This window comes from Colius striatus, chromosome 12 (genome assembly GCF_028858725.1).
Source record: "Colius striatus isolate bColStr4 chromosome 12, bColStr4.1.hap1, whole genome shotgun sequence".
NCBI classification, from domain to species: Eukaryota; Metazoa; Chordata; class Aves; order Coliiformes; family Coliidae; genus Colius; species Colius striatus.
Window position 1 is genome coordinate 27432243 of NC_084770.1, and position 16447 is coordinate 27448689.

Consider the following 16447-nt stretch of genomic DNA (forward strand, 5'->3'; position numbering starts at 1 on the left):
CTAAATAACAGAGTTGTAAGATCTAAAGAACCTAGTACAGCCCAGAGCAATTGCTGTTTTGACATCATGAACACTGCTAACCATAGCACAGGAAGACTTCCTTCTCTCCTCCTCCCCACTCCACATGTAGCTGACAGCTAAATTTATCAGATTCCATGCCTGACAGTTAGAAAAAGAGCTTCCAAAATGAAAATCAGCTCCTTCAGTGATGTGAACAGACACTTATACTAGTTAAGATGTAACTCTCTATTCATCTAATTACCTGCATGACATAAGCTGAACCTAAAAGCAAGCTTTGAAAACAGACCTTTTAAAAATACACTTACAAAATGAAATTCTTAGAATAAAATCTTGGTTTTATTGGGATTGCCATTTGCTTTTTTAGCTTATCTTGGGCAACTGGGTTTCTTTAACACAAAAAAGCATTATCTATTGCTGGAGTTTGTTTAACAATGCAAAAAAACCAAAAATACATTGCCAATACTTTAGAATCCTATACAAGCTGCTTTTAAAACTCATCCTACCAAAATGGATCTGTTCTAAAGCACAAGCTCAATGCACAAGACTTTAGCACTGTCAGCCCTTTTCGTTATAGACCTTATCAGACCACACAGACTAAAATTTAGAGTTTTGTGTGCCTTAATTTAGATGTTAAAAGCAGATCCAAAATTCTGATTCAGTCTATATATTTCAGCTGTACATATCCCATAGGATAAGTCTATCAGGCTATGAAACAGGGAAATTCTAATTGCTTCAGTCCAGAAATGAAGAGTTGAAATCATCCTGTCATTGAACTAACTTCAGGCAACAAGGAGGACAGTAAGCAAATCAGCTCATCAATAATGGAATAAGGAGACTTTCAACACTAAGTAGGTCAGTGGTACACGTTTCTGTTTTACCCTTGGATAGTCACTCAGCAGCCTACCCACAGTGAACTCAGATTGGTTTCTCTTCCTACCAGACAGTCTTCAGCATCACAAAATTTACTAAATCCTCCCATCCTCATTCAGAACTCGTGACCTGAAAATGCATGGGGATTGAAGCTGGATACTTAAAGGCTGTCATCCAGGAAGGTTGTATCGAGAAGTACATTGTTTTTGCTTATCAGCTAGAGATTTGGAAGGAAATAAGCCTGTGTGGCTGCTGAAAGGTACAATTCAGCATAAATCTAATCCCAATTTGATGAATTAAATGGAAAGCCTCCCATCAAAAGGCATTGCAGAGACTGTGACAAATCCATGGAGATTTTTCTAGAGATTTGAGTGGGTTCTAAATCAATACCCAGCTGACAAAACCGTAACATTTTGAGATACTTATATGAAGCAATACTGACAGCTGTGTTCCTTTGGTTCTTTGGCTAAGAAAATACCTGCAGAAGATTGGAAATGCACTATTTAGGAAACTCTGCTTTTCCACAGAGGCTGTAACGAGTGAATTTGAATAATTTCATTTAAAGGAAACTGTCTTTTTTTTCCTCTTTTTCAAATCATTGCTAAAGGAATATAAGTAGAAAGCTGCTCACTCAGCCTTCCAGTTATTTGCTGAGTCTGTGCTGAAAACATTTCAAAGCTGATAAAAAAGGAGCTGTCCAGTTCCAAGTCAACATCATTGAGTCCTGCAGGACGGCAGCACAAGTGGGAATGAAGCAGCAACTGTCTATTCTAAATTCAGGGTAATTGTAATAGCTTCGGTAAGAAAGCTGTTTATTGATTAGCATAAATCTGCATCTGGATTCTTGCTGGGTACATTGATAACCATCCAGGAGATCTGATAGCCAAAGGCAGTGTAGAAAGCCAAACAGATTATTAATCCCTGAAAAGATTTAATAGGCATTATTTTTACTAAACTAATAAGAAAAGGCAAAACCAAACTTCTTATTTCTCTAGGGCTACACAGATGGTGACATCTCAGTGTGGCATACCACACACAAGAAGACTGAGAGGTTCAATAACCTAATGATAACAAAGATCAAATATTAGTCAGTCTGTTAATTTCAATTGTTAACTAACACTTTTTACTTGGGTTAGCATGGGCACCAGCTAATACAGAACACATCAGTTGTTTCACCAACAGTATCACAATTCCACTCAAAGAAAACCAAGTATATTCCTAAATGATACAAAACATTCCTTGGTAGTTCTGTTAAATCCAAACATTTATTGGACAATACCTCCAAAATTAAGAAATACTCTAGAACATAAAAAATTGAAGTCTCAGATATTTGCCAATCCAAGGCACTTTTCACTTGCTCTCGTCACTTTTCTTAACTGAATAAGTAATTTACACATGTAATGAAAATAATCTTATTGTGCAGCTTTTAATCTATTATTCAATAGCTAAAAGGAAAGCAAAAATCACCCCTTTCTATCAATAATTCAGCTTCAGTGCTAATGTAGCCATTCAGCTGCCCTCTCATGAGGGCTTCATACATTTTTAATGCCTCCGCTCTTTGTTAGGAGGTCAAATGTGTGAATTGTGGTTAGAAACAGTTCCCAGGTGTGGGAAGGTCAACTAAAGTAAATATTCCTCTTCCCAACAAAACAAATTAGACTGGCAGCACTGTACAGGAGAATTGCACATTAGTGTCTTCAATGTCTGACTTTGCTAAAGATCAGAAAGATAAAGTCTAACTGCCAACATTGCCCTGACAGCCCCGGGTGCTAAAGAACCTGGCAGTCCTGTTGAAGCACTGAACAAACCTCAGCCAGCTTTGTCTGATGGTGTGTCCTAATTCAGCCTCCTTTGCAGTTGCTGTTTGTCAGTCTATCTGGATCCAAATCAGACTGGGATGAGTGCTCTCTCCAGAGCACCGTAGACAAAGGTCAAGGACTTGATGACATCAGTGTTTCCCCTCATAGCCAATTTTTTACTGGTTCGAATGGTACTGTAATTTCGATATCTCTAAACTTTAAACCTGGACTGCACGTGCCAGATCTCAGCATCTAAGGTGTCTACCTGGTCTCTTTAGCTTTACTTCCAGAGAGGTATTTTTAGGTATTTGCTCTTTAAACGTCACAACAGCTTTAAAAGCTCCAGAGGCTTCTTCAGTCAGCCTTTCTTGCAATGGTGAATCAGGCACTTGCAATAAAAGCAGGAACTTTGTTAGAAAAGCTTTTCATCTCCTAATAATCCCCTTTAAGATCCCTTTTCCAGAAAAGATTAGCATATCAGAAAGTCTTTTCATGAGGGCTCCTCACCTCTGAGGAGCACCATCTCCTCTCCAGGGCCACTCTGAGTTAACACTAGAGAGACCTATGAACTTTTAGAGAGCTTCTATTATCTTTACATGTCTTTCCATTCTGCTGGACAAAGGGGTTCTGGTAGAGAGCTGGGACCCTTCCCACATGTGCCTGGAATAAAATATTCCTCCTCCAATGTGAGAGGTTCTGACTCAGTCAGTTTCATTCTTCTGCTGAAGATTAGACAAGTTAGCTAAAGTTCTAAACTGGAAATGGTTCCATTTTGGCTTTACGTATTTGAAAACTCTAGATGAGTCAACACTTTTTATAACAGGAGGAGTAAAGGATTTGACTTATTTCATCATGGCTCAAAAGGAAGCCAATAAAATTGTATGTAACACTTGGCAATTTTTCTCTAGTTCTATTTCTTGCTGTCTGACCATCTTCAGTAAGAGGAAGTGAAATTAATTTGATCCTGAGTGTGTGCATTAATTTTAAATCTGGAATTGTTCTAGGTGAAAAATTAGTCTGATTCCTCTGTGTGTCACATCACTGCTTTCCATCGTAGATTTCCATCCCAGTGAAGCTTTACAAAAACTTACACACATCTATATAATAGTTACTTGCTCAACAAAACAATATGGTAACAACTGGCCTTGTAAGTATACTAAAGACATAAAAATGAGTAGGACTTGGAAAGATAAAGAATCAAGGTTAGTTGACCATTGACAACATCCAGGCAAGAGTCACTTTGAGTGTTGTACAATCAAACAATAAAGATCATGCAATCATTTCTGTTGCTGCCATGCTAATATATTCCAGACCTGGATGTCTGGCTTTCTTCCCTTTCACTCTCCTACTAACTGCATGTTAAGTGCTATATAAAGACCAGTTTTTGGATGTGTACTCTGAAGAGCTATAAATGATGCCCAGAAATGACAATGCAAGGCAAAGACCCACAGGTGGTTACAGACAGGTGGAAGAGTGCAAGGAAACAACAAGATAGCACCAGTTGGCCCATCAGAAATGGCAGCATCATCTAGAGTTACCATACATCTTGGGCTGGATTTCTAAACACAAGAAACCCCATGGGACAAAATATTAGATTTCTTCTTTAGAAACACAACAAGGAGGCAATGCTCATTGTTATTGTTGACTAAGTATAAGCAAGGATAAATATTTAAGTAGACGAGGATACAGGCGACAGGGTAGAGATTGGCCTTCAGAAATCTTGGAAAGGAGGTCAATCACCCAATGATGGACGTTACAGAGTAAAAGAAACAAGGGAAAACACACAACACAACAGGCATTTGAGTCAGTATAACCAGAGAGAGAAATAGCATCTTTGTGATAATATTTTGAGTGGATAGGAACTGGCAAGACTGTGCTTATCCATGCCAAGGGAAAGGGAAATTTTGATACCCTGGAAGCAAAATGAACAGAAGATGCATTACAGCCTTAGTCATATGGATAAAAGGATTTTATGTACATAATAGACCACATGCAGACATGGTCTGGATGTGAGAACAGAGAGAGAGAATTCTGAGACAAAGAGCACTGCAGTGTCTTGCAGACCAGTGGGCTGTACACAGTGAAAGAAAATGAGCTGGCCGAGGGAAATTAATTGCAAACATACTTAGACTGGTCTGGTACTTACTAGTGATTGCTGGAGTCATGTTTGCTGACCCTAACTTTAGCAAGTCAGCAAATATATCACAGATGTGCAACACAAAGATGACACAGGATTCACTGCAACCCAGACTGTGCCCTACAGACACGGGCAGCTTGTACTTAGCAATCAATGAGCCAGATGCAATTGCAACACTGCTAACTGCCTATAAATGATCTCTTTTTTTAAATTGAAGGATTTGAGAGACTGTATTGCATTCATTACCATTTCAATCAACATCAGCACAATGCAGCACTGACAAGATTCAAATGACTATCTAATATAAGTAATCTGAATGGCTCATGATAGCTAGGGGAAGAGATTATTTACAGGCTATTTTATTATAGGCTTCCTATTTGGCAAAGATTTTGTACGTATAAACTTGTCCCATGCATCACATATAGGACTGTGCAGGCAGCTCTTTGATAAAAAGAGATAAGAAATAAGGTTGAAGAAGGCATTATGGAGGCATGGAAAATTGATTTTCAGACTGTCTGTGACCTTGACTGAGAGGCTGAATGTGAGCTGTGAAGCAGACAGTGAGGATGGGAACAAGCTGCAGACAGCAAAACTGCAAACTTTGTTTGGAATCAGAGATTACAGATAAATTCTGACAGCCTGTCCCTACCCCTGCAATCAAATGCAAAGAGCATTTGATGATATTTTAGGTTGCAGGGACAGTTGGGTACTTATGAAATCACATCAGAGATTTGCAGAACACGCAGGGACGCTGTTACTACTCCATGACTACATTTCTCAGCAAGAAACAGTTCAGGAGGCTCTGGAGTTGGGTCTTTTTGTGCCCTTTCTGTTGTGTATCTTGAGGAAAAGAAGGGCTAGCAGGTTAGGCTAGGTGCACACTCAGAGTGCTTTGTCAGCACAGGCATTATGCATTATAATACTATTCAGCATGCTATGCTGGCACAGCATTCTAAGGCAAATGCAGCTTATAGCAGCACAAAGAGTTTTTGCAGCATAACTTCTTGATTCTCTGGGAGTGACAAGCCATTTTTTTTACACAGGTGGTTTCTGGCAACGTTAGTGTTTGTCAGGTCACACCACACCGTGTTGAGCTGTGCATAACTCTGTCATAGCACAATCTGTAGTACAGTCCTGGCCTTTGAGCTACGGAAGAACCTCTGTTCTACCTAGAAAACATCGCTTTGGCATCTTAAGATCTCTAGAGCAGCATATAAAGGTTTGAGAAGGAAAGGGACTATGCAGTAAATTTCTTCCCTGCCTAAAGCTCATTCTGACTTAGGCTGAGAATCTGAGTTCTCCAACCAAGCAAAAACACATAGTGTTTAGTGATGTAATATTACAGAAAGGACCAATTACAACATCAAGTCCTTTGGCCCTTGTTCTTCTTAACTCACAGGGCACCAGCATGGCTGCAGTCTTTTTATGTGGGTGGCCAGTCCTCATCAGGACTGAAATCCAACCTAGTATTGCCAGTAGTATGGGGAGTTTCCTACCAATATGCTTCTAAATAGAAATTGTGATACTTTTTTTTTCCCCTTGGTGTGTGCAACAGTGTGCTCAAGTCTATTCAGAAAGGATACATGCCCTAGGAAACTGAGGTGACTATGGAACAAAAGCTCTTCATGTAAAGTATTTTTTGAAAAATTGAGCCAATTCATGATTACACTATTTTGAAAGCACATTCTTCATGGAAAGGGAGTTTCTGTATCACCACGGAAGATCACTGAGACGGATTATCTGCCTGCTTTGTGCATGCTGCTCAAGATCAGTGTTGTTCTACTAATTGGCAAATCTAGTCTGTGAGACATTTTTCCTGTTTTACTGGAAGGATTTTTTTGTTCCAGTAAAACTGAATTTTCACAAAGAATATTTAAACTTTTGAAAAGTAGTGTATTCTCCACCTGAAAATAATTTCATCAGAAAATTGCCAGCTAACTTCTAATCTATACAACCAACTGGAGCAATTAGCTCTGCGTGATAATGCTAAAGTAGAGCTATTAAATAACCTTGACATCAAGGTTAGAGCAATTCAATGCTCAGCCGAGACAAAGAATGCTTCAGGGCATCCCCTCATGGTAGAAACAGCCTTTGCAAAGACCCTGCCTCAATTTCCTTCTCCTCTTACCTACTTAATCGGCGCTTTTTTTGTTTGGAGTTTGTGGAGGTTTTTTTGTTGGGTTGAGGTTTTTTTGCGGGGGGGGGGGGGGGGGAGGGAGGGGGAGGAAGCATTTGAGTCTCTATTGATCTGTTAACTGATGCTGTCATTAGGCTTCCAGTCCTAACTTCCTTGATACAGATATCTCTCCCTCCTGTTCCCCTCCAACTGCAATCAGTAGACTTTTCTCCTAGCTTGAGGAGTCCTTATTAGCCCATCTTCCTTCAGATAGGTGGTTAACATCACTCTCAGTTCTGAGGCTAATAACACAGACATATCTTTGTCCCAGATGAGATGAGAAACCCTATAATGCCATGCTACAAGATTCCTCATCCCAGGCCCTTAAGGGACCAGTGGCCCTACATTCTAACTTCCTACTGACCTTAATAGCTCCCAAGACACTCTTCTCTCTAGCAAAGGATACATCAAATATTTTTAAACAAATTTCCTTAGGCATATGATCAAGTGTTGTTGCAAAACATCCCTTCTGGCCTTCAAGGGCCAGTGTTCAGCTGCAGTGAACAAAAGATTAGAATATCTTCCCTAGGTAACCTCTAGAAAATGAAATGATGTAAAAAGAAAATAACTGAAAAATGTAAAGCATGTACAACAAGGCTTAGGAATTCAACTTGTACACCAGAAACAAGAAAAATCTTCAAATGTGGTTACAGAAGAAAGGAACAGAGAGTCAGGACATCACTGAGACTATCCCACAGTTTCAGTTTTCAGGTATGGCTGAGATGTATGAAAACTGCATCATATAAAGGGTGCTGCTAGAAGGAACCGATAAACCACATAATGTCAGGAAAGGCTGAGCTGATATTGACCCATAATTCTGGGGAATCTGCAGATTAAATGACTGAGCTGTATAGGGAATATTAAAAAGTCAGACATTCTACCAGATAACTAGACTTAGCAGTAAGGATGGCGACCTCGGAAATTACAGGCTGTGGAGCTCTCCTGCGCTGCCAGGCACACTGTCAGGACCCGAAAAACCAAGCTCCCAGACCTACCACCCTGCTGCAACCCTTTTTTGTTCAACTGACTGAATCCCCTGCTCTGCTGTGCCACCTTGTGCGCGCCAGCTGACAACACACTGCATCACGAAACGAATTCACTGCACAAGTAACATAATCATTCAAGTCCTTCTGGATTAAACTTTCTGGGATCGTAATAATGTCCAAGGCAGCCTGTACCAGGTGACACAGCTATAAACAGGACACACAAATACTATCAAAATTCTTTCTGTAGTCTTCTGAGGGCCAAGTTGCTTGCAGGTGTTTTCAGATTTTTCAGGTAGAGTTTTGAATTCATAGCAACTCAGATCAGGTAAGATCTCATTTCTTTCACATGGACATTTCTCACAATGGCTGCCAGAACCATTGTGTTGCCTTCTGTCCTTGTCCTCTGGGCTGTCAAGAAGCATGTCTCAGGGCTCAGAGCAGTGAAGAACTTCCCTATCCTGTAGCCAACTACTGAGACTGATGTATTTTGAATAAGCAAATCATCACCCTGAGTCTTTTACTTAATTCACTGTAAAAAGGATATCATACTTATTTCAGCAGCGTAATAAGGCTTTGGTGTGATTTTTTCACAGCAGATGGGACTAGAGATCTGCAAACTCCATTACTTTACAAGCTGACAGAAACACCTCTCTGAAGACAGGACATGTACTGAGAGCTTAGTAGAGTACATCCACCAGAAGGAGCTCACAGCAATCCAAACAGCTCAGGCTTTGCACTTAGCAGCTTTTTGTATCATTTTTCCAGGGACATGCTAAACCTCTGCTTTTTTAGGGTCTGCCAACATTCAGGTTACATAGGGATTTTCAGGTGCCAAAACTCTCAGTTTTGACAAGTGTCCTGAATCACTTGGGACATGGCAAAGCAACTGTGCTTGTTGGCAAAAAACCTTGTGAGCAACACAGCTTGAGAGTCAATCTGATAAGTTCCTCACTGCAGTTGAACTGGCCTCATCAATCCTGGCATACAAAGCACAACCAGCTGTTATGTAAAAATATTGCAGCAAGAACTCTGCTGCCTGAGGCTCCTGTGACAGGAGACACACAGAGGTGAAGTACCCAGGCCCTGGGAGCCAAGGACCAGCCAGTAGGTGTCAGAGCCTCACCATGCTCTGGCAGCTTCCAGTACTGCACATTGCTAGAGGGGTCAAACTGCTTCATCAGTTACATTTAACCAGTGGAAAAATAGCCTCTAGATCAAGGAAAATAAACTCTAGCAAGCCTACGAATGTCACAAATTCTTGTACTGGCCTGCCAAATACCAATGCAGTATTTGTGGTTTAGGTTCTTACAGGATTAGGCCTCCTCCCTGCTTGGGAAGTGTGCCTGGGTCAAAGGAGCAGGGAAGAAAGCAGTTATTCCCAGGACTCTGAATATGGGGATAAACTGGCGAGCTACATATGCTGCTGCCTAGAGAAGCTGACAGACTGGTTAGGTACAGGGGAATCTAAGCCATCAATTTCTGAGTAAGAATAACTACAGAGGTATCTTCCATTTATCCAAACTAAAACGTAAATAAAGACAGTAAGAGGGCAATAACTGTTTTTTATTTAAGTAAGCCTTCTACAAGCACAAATTTTCCTTGATTCTGGTGTGACTTCTTCTTTTATCAGCAGAATTTCTAAGCCTCATTGTACAAGCTTCCTTAAGAGCTTGCTCTGAGAACATAAGAGTGAGCACCTGCTGATACAGAGGTGATGTTGGTGAATGTGTCCCCTCACACGGATGCCCTGCCCTGTCCATCAGACTGGCTGCCCTCCTCTGCCTGCCCAGTCACATTTCTGTTGCATCCTCCTCACAATGGGTAGAGGTTAGCAGCTGGCTCGAGAGACTTGAGTGCAGCAAGAGCCATACTCTGAATTACATCTACAAGAGCTCGTAAGTCTCAATATAGCAGAGGTCCATCCCAGATGATCTGATATTAATTTTTAGGAGTACCTAAGGCAAGTCCTTAGCACCAACTGTCTGGAGGAAGAGTAGGCATATTCTTTGCTCTATTGCCTCATTCAACATCTAATCCTGGACTTTGTTAAGTTAGCACTTTCCAACACATGAGACGTGTCATTCAGATATGTTCCGGAAAAGGACTCTGCCAGGCCTGGAAGAAGACACATGTATGACACAAGAGAGAAAGAGATTAATCTGTCCAGATCTTATTGCTCAGTTTTAGTGTCACTACTATCTGAGCCAGCAGCAGACACAGAGATGTCATGGGAACAGGAGAACCTCAAAGAAAAGGAAGGCTGAGAAGTGTAGGCTGAATAGAGGGGACAAGGGGAAAGCTGCAGTTGGTGGGAGAATAATACACTTGCAGGTAGCCGCAGATGGCATATGGTACAAAGCTAGCAAGTTACTCTAGACTTGTTTGTCCTCACAAGCATGGAAGATGCATTTCCTATTGCACAACGAGCCCCTGCATGTAGCTTTGAAGGGTACAGTGATACTTGAACTTTGAAAATAGGACAAAACTAGAGTGAGAGTTAGCACCTGGCAGCGAGGCAGGAGGGTTCCTTGTGCCACAGTTCAAGGCACTGACAGTGTTCAGAGTAGTTGCACCCTCTGCTCTGTCAGAACGTTCTCAATGTGTATTATGGCAGTAGATACCTTGGTGCCCATTAAGTAACAGATTTACTGGAGCTTCAGAAAGAGATGGATTTTGATGCTAAGCACTGCAGCATCCTGTTAATGAAACACTATTGACTTTGAATGAACAAACCAGGAAATTCTTATGTCCTTGCTCATCTGACCACGGTTGCACTCTGATGGTAATCAATTTTTACTTCACATTTTAGTTATTTTCCTTTGTTCACTCTTCCAACAATACATTGTCAAACAAAAACCTGAAATAAATACGTGAACAATTAAGATGTCTTTGTTTATCTTGCAGGTGCAACGCTGAAGAATCCACATGTAGATATGGATGCTGCCCCCCATTCCCCATGTAATATAGCATGACATAGTTCCATGACATTATATTGATGTCAGAATCAACGAGGATTTCTTTCCAGAGATTCCACCTGAGCCGTTACAACAGAAAATCATGCTAGTCTAACTGACTGATATAGTTAGGAGTTCCTGACAACCACACACCCCTGAGGTCATGTCTGCAGATGAGTGGTAACTGATACTCTTTTTTTGTAAAAAAAAAAACAATCCAAAACCAATAAAAAACCCTTCAGTAGGATTTGGAAAAAAAATAGTCATGCCATGACAAGAAGGTTTAAGAAAAAAGGCAGCATGTTTCTATCACACTGTGCCACACAGCTGCAAAAACGACTGCATTTTTAAAGCAAAAACAACTGCATTCATTTGGGCAGTTGTTACTAAAGGGTGAAATTCTTTTCCACTGTACTAATTTTTCTTGAATTTTACAGAAATGTGTTATATATTTTATGGCAATTGTTAAATCATCTTAAAGCAACAAGGTTCTTGACTGCAATTACATTAGTATGGCGAGATTTACTGCCTGGGGAAAAGTAGATTGTAAACATAAACAAATAAAAACATCAGGAAGCATAATATAGTATGCTCTATATTGTCCAAAGACACGTATTTATCATGTAGCATAAATGGTGAGTAGGATAAAGAGGTAGACCTGAAAATTGCCATCAAAAAGATAACATTTGATTCTGTTTTAAAGGAGAGAAAATATGCTGTTTATATCCATGAAAATGGCTGTACTTATTTAAAGTCTTCTGCAATTTATAAGCCAGTCTCAAAGTACTCAGCAGGATAGACTGTTAAACCAGTTTTCAGATTCTCTTTTTTGTGGCATCCTTGGAGTCAGTTTAACAGAACAGTCATTATTTTTCATACCCCAGTTCAAATCCGGTCTTGGCTGTCCTATGCTCTGAGAAGAAATTGAAAAACCCAATTATGCTTTGTAGGTAGAACCAGATGGCCAAATGGTCCCATCTGACCACCATATGCTTGAAGAGTGCTTGACAACCTCCTCATCTAGCATCCTGCCTCAGACAGTGTTTAGAGACAGTATCTTTGCCCTGAGATTCGCTGTCTTGGGGTAAAGTAGAAGGACTTATGAGGTTAGGGACTGAAGCAAGGGGAAAATAATTCTTTCTTGACTCAACAGTGAGCTCACACCTTGGTATAGAAGAAGATAACCTTATACTTAAAATTCACTCAAGTGAGGAAGAATTAATCTCATTTAGCTTTATTCATCAAGATAACTGTCCATACTGTGTCTACAGTAAACAGGAGATGACAAATAACTACAAAGGTTGATTAAAAGCTCTCTGGAAATACTCCTCTCTCTCTCTGTTGACAATATAAGGCTCTTAGACAAATACCATAGACTAGCTGCCTGAATTTTGATGTCCAAAGCTAAGATGCTTTCTACCTTAAATCTTTTCTAATGCCAAGAATACATAACCACAGTATTTAAATGATGTCTCCATTTTGCAGAATCTGGATTTTAAAAAGGCTTAATGCATCTAGACTATGATGCTATAAGATGAAATCAAGTCCACTAAATATAGTATGCACTCTCTCAGTATTACTCTATGATTACCAGGAAGAGAGAAGTTCTCTCTCCAACACCTCAAGACTGCCAATACAATTCAACTTTCAGAATGCAATCAATTTACCACAAGTATGTCCTGAAAAGATAGATTATAGGTGTCCAAGACCCTGTTCAGAGACATAGTTTTGTGCCATGGGACACCAGTGAGAATTTGCCATTTAACCTATAAAATCCTGGGATGTCAAATAGCTCATCACACAAGCATTCTTTCCTAACATACTAAATGACACATTATATTTGGGCTGATCTAATAACAATAAACACAGGGCTTAACATTCCAGCAACAAACTGTGTACAAAACCTAGTTGTTCTTCACACAAGTGATCTCTTTCCTTTTGTATCTAGTATAACCAGCCTCCTTCCCTATCTTCACTCATCAACACTCCCTTCACTCTCACCAAGTGCCTCGAGGGAGTAGAGGCCGAATTTCTCAACCCTAGTAGCATACTGCACATCTCTTCCCTAGATTTCAGGCTAAGTAACCAATATCATGGAGGAAAAGAAAGGCAAAAGAAGGAGAAAAAACACCTTGTTACCACACAGCAAAGCAGACGATATTTCAAAGGAAACTATAATTTCTCCTGCCTTACAGCCACAGAGCCAAAAATAATTTGTCTAACATGATTTCTCTCCCAAATTGATGTCTTCTTTCTCCTGCTGCTGCTGCTCTTCTCTAAGTGCTACTCATCTTTCAGAGCTACACAGTACCTGCTGCAGCTAACAAAAGTAACCTCTCTTGTGGTCTCTGCCTTTCATACAGAGAAGCAAACAGCTTCCCTCTCTGTAAAGCTTCTGCTCTCCTCACTGACTCTAAAGCTGGACCCTGTGCCACTGCCAGTGGCAGGACAGTGGTTCCCTTGTGCTACAAACCACAGGGAATGGGTGCAGACAGGGAAGATGGGCTTTTACTTCTATACAGGCTCAGCATTGACACACATAGCCCACAGTTTCACAGATGAGCTTCTATGAAACTGTTCATTTATTTCTTGTCCTGTTTTTACAGAAAGGGAAGCAGTGACCCGTTGCATCCACACAAGACAGGAATAGTAATTGTAAGATCAGTACTTTTGTGCAGAAGACAACTTCCAAAGAGGAAAAAAGACTTTTTTTTTCCCATCTCATGGTTCCCTAAAATGTAGAAATATGTTCTGGAAGGAATATATTTCTGCTAAAGATATTAATCTTTGACATTCCTTCTTTTAACGCAGAGTTCACTAGAGTTGTTTTGGGAACTCCCAGCACATAGACCAGGTACTCAAGTACCCTAAATAAAACCCCACACATTCTTTGAAAGGAGAGAGTGCTTACCACTTTATAGAACTAGAGTGTAAATGACCTTATAATAGTAAAAATGTCTGGAAAAAAAGAGTAGGAACAAGTATCAGACCCATAGGAACTGTCAGGTAGGTATTCCCTCCAAAAGCAAAGTATTTAAATGGCATTCAGGTTTTCCAGTCAAATGTAAGTGACATGAACTTAGCAACAAGTCCTAGAGTAATTCTTGCTATGCTTACAGTATTTCATTGTTCTAAGTAAGTTGGAGCATTTGGTGGCATTTGCTTATGCAAATACAGCATATGCTCTGCAGCAATTGCACAGGATGCACAATGAAGTTGCAGGTAAACTGAGGGGTATGTAAGAGACAATGCTGGCTTATGCTCGATGAAAAGGATAAAGATTGGTGGCACTCTTGGATGGACAATGTATGTGCACCCTATATATACATTAATAACGGTGTGACTATGCACCTAAAAAGAGGCTTTGTGAAAACTTGTTAAATTCAAGAATAGGGAAGAAATCTAAACCAGGTACCATTTAAAAATCTGAGTAACACATTAACAAAGCTTTCAGTACATATATGATTTATAATGTAACTAAGATACATGCATTTATATGCTGTTTAATGTATTTTGTTAACTATTTTTCATATATGTCATATCTGATGTACATAGGCTTTATGTATTATATTTTAATTACCATATTCTACATTACATATTAAAGTCACTTGGAATGTACATTATGTTTGGTCTCCAATCAACATCACTTTATTGTTTTACATGACATTAATTAATCTCTACCATCCAGAACTGCAAATTCCCACACTGCTGTTTATGAAGAGAAATAATTTGTGTTTTATTAATGCCCAGCCTATATTGGAAGCCTATAGAGGCAAAATTCACTATTTCTCTAATGCTTCTATGTGTAGGAGAGCTTGGCTTATCAGTCAATCAGCACTGGGAGACTCAGAATACTGAGATAAAAATACTATCCACTGTAATCTTATCCTGAGGAAGTGATTATCAAGCATATGCCATTTGGAAAAGGGATTAGTTTCTAAACATAAGCACTTACAGCCTTGGGAAGTGCCATATTTAAGGAGAAGGGAAGTTCTGGTCTCTATATAGTCCTAATCTATTTAAAGAAAACTCATCCATACCTTTCACAACACGCTTCATAAACTACCTGGTCATAAATTACTTTCTTGGAAGAAAGTACTAATTTCTAGACATATCTTGAAATGTCCAGTCTTTATAAGTCTTAACTGTATCACAGAATGGTAGGGGTTGGAAGGGACCTCTAGAAATCATCTAGTCCAACCTCCCTGTCAAAGCAGGTCCCACCTAGATCAGGTTACACAGGAACGTGTACAGGCAGGTTTGAAGACCTCCAGAGAAGGAGCCTCCACACTTTGCCTGAGCAGCCTGGGCCAGGGGTCTCTCACCCTTATAGTGAGAGAGTTTTTTCTTACGTTTAAATGGAACCCTTTGTGTTCCAGCTTTATCCCATCACCCCTTGTCCTGTTGCTAGATACAACAGAAAAAAGTGCTGTCCCAACCTCCTGACACCCATCATTTAGATATTTGTGAATATTAATGAGATTCCCCCTCAGTCTCCTCTTCTCCAGACTGAACAGCCCCAGGTCACACAGCCTTTCCTCTTAGGAAAGATGCTCCAGTCCCCTGATGACCTTGGTGTCCCGGCACTGGCCTCTCTCCAGCAGTTCTCTGTCCCTCTGGAGCTGAGGAGCCCAGAACTGGACACAGGACTCCAGATGAGGCCTCACCAGGGCAGAGTAAAGCAGTGGGAGAACCTTCCTCGACCTGCTGCCCAGTCCTCTTGGAAAGAAAATAAATTAAGAGTTAGATCTGGCATAACAGAGCACAGACTAGGGTCTGAAGCTTAATGCTAGCCAAGTATATATACATATTACATTTGCCTTGTCTTTCTAACTGTGGGAAACCATTTAAATAAAAGGATATTTAAAAATACTTCAGAATTTCAGCAAGAGAAAGATGCATCATTTTTAAGTTGAAAAATACCCCTTCTGAACAGCTCTCAGCTTTAAAAATACTTTAATACAATGCAATAAGAACTAGAAGAAAAGTTCCTTCAATTGTTACCACAAAGAGACTATTTATAAGAAGATTGTTACACTAATCCATACTTTACCATAGCTTCAGATTCATTTACATTCAGACATACAGTTCAAGTGCCATCTGAACTCTATAGCACTATATTTGTTAACCTGGGAACTCCAAACTGTCTCTGTGTGGTGCTGATCACCACAGCATTTCTTCTTGAAAGTTAATGACTGCTCAGGATGCTAAGCAGGTCCTTCAACAATGACTTCAGTCTTATGTTGAGTATTTGAATGGATTCAGTCATAAGTGTCTGTTGCTCAGTTACAAGGACTTTTTAAAAACTTAATGTTAACATAATTGTATCCATGTATTAATGCTCTTAAGAAGAAAATTGGAGAAAGGGAAGGAAGGTCAGTCTTTCCATGACTGAACAGTAGTACACTGAAAATTGATGCAATCTGAAATGCAACAGTAATCACTCAAATGCAAGAAAGTTCCATACCACACATTGCTGTCGTGGGACTTTAGCAGGAGCTACC

General features: G+C 40.0%; 1 protein-coding gene across 1 annotated transcript in view; it reads left to right on the forward strand.

Moving 5' to 3' along the window:
* The window catches only part of AMER3 (APC membrane recruitment protein 3), a 31404-nt gene extending 20232 nt beyond the window's left edge, over positions 1-11172 (forward strand). The window contains exon 2 of the mRNA XM_062005849.1: positions 10894-11172. The gene's annotated coding sequence lies outside the window, so the exon portion shown is untranslated. The remainder of the gene's footprint in view (positions 1-10893) is intronic.
* The last annotated feature ends 5275 nt before the right edge of the window (positions 11173-16447 follow it).